Source organism: Propithecus coquereli, unplaced genomic scaffold, assembly GCF_000956105.1.
Source record: "Propithecus coquereli isolate 6110/MARCELLA unplaced genomic scaffold, Pcoq_1.0 Scaffold1156, whole genome shotgun sequence".
In the NCBI taxonomy this organism is placed as follows: domain Eukaryota; kingdom Metazoa; phylum Chordata; class Mammalia; order Primates; family Indriidae; genus Propithecus; species Propithecus coquereli.
In genome coordinates this window covers 9,478-10,294 of record NW_012135592.1, presented here as the reverse complement: position 1 = coordinate 10,294, position 817 = coordinate 9,478, and the positions used below count along the sequence as shown (strand labels likewise).

The window sequence follows — 817 nt, the reverse complement described above, 5'->3', positions numbered from 1 at the left end:
GAACTCGAGGAGGCGGTTCTGCGAGCGACGGGGAGACAGGTGCTCACCCTGCGCGTGCGGCTGGCGGGGGCCCAGCTCAGGTGAGCAGCCTCCCCAGGCGGGAGGGCGCGTGCCCCGGGCCTCTGGGTGCGTGGGGAGAGCCGTGCGTGCCAGGGACTTCCGGATGCACAGACCCGCCGGGGTGTTTCTGGACAGGCCGAGCAAGTCCGTGTCCTGCTCCCACGTGCAGAGTCCGGGGGCCTCGCCTGCACCCACTGACCCTGACCCTGCACCCGCTGACCCTGACCCTGACCCACTAACCCTGACCCCGACCCCGCATCCACTAACCCTGACCGTGCTCCTGCTAACCCTGACCCTGCACCCCCTAACCCTGACCTTGCACCCACTAACCCCGACCCTGCACCCTCTAACCCTGACCCTGCACCCCCTAACCCTGACCCTGCACCCACTAACGCTAACCCCGACCCTACACCCAACTAACCCTAACCCCGACCCTGCACCCCTAACCCTAACCCCGACCCTGCACCCCTAACCCTAACCTCGACCCTGCATCCCCTAACCCTAACCCCGACCCTGCACCCCCTAACCCTGACCGTGCACCCCACCAGGGAAACCAAAGCTCCGAGCAGGGGGTTGGGGACAGGGAGGGACTTGGGGACAGTCCAGGCTCCCTGTAGGGCCAGCGTTAACATGAAGCTAACCAAGTCCTTCGGGTCCCTGCTGGCGTCCCTGTCCCCAGCTGGCTGCACCGGGAGGCAACGGTACAACAGGTGGACGTCATCCCCGAGGACGGGGTGGCCGACGTGAAGGTCATCAT

At 66.5% G+C, this 817-nt stretch overlaps 1 protein-coding gene across 1 annotated transcript in view; it reads left to right on the top strand.

The window, feature by feature from the left end:
* LOC105821203 (putative GTP-binding protein 6) overlaps positions 1-817 on the top strand; it is a 21,201-nt gene that overhangs the window by 19,626 nt on the left and 758 nt on the right. The gene's annotated exons all lie outside the window — the stretch shown is intronic.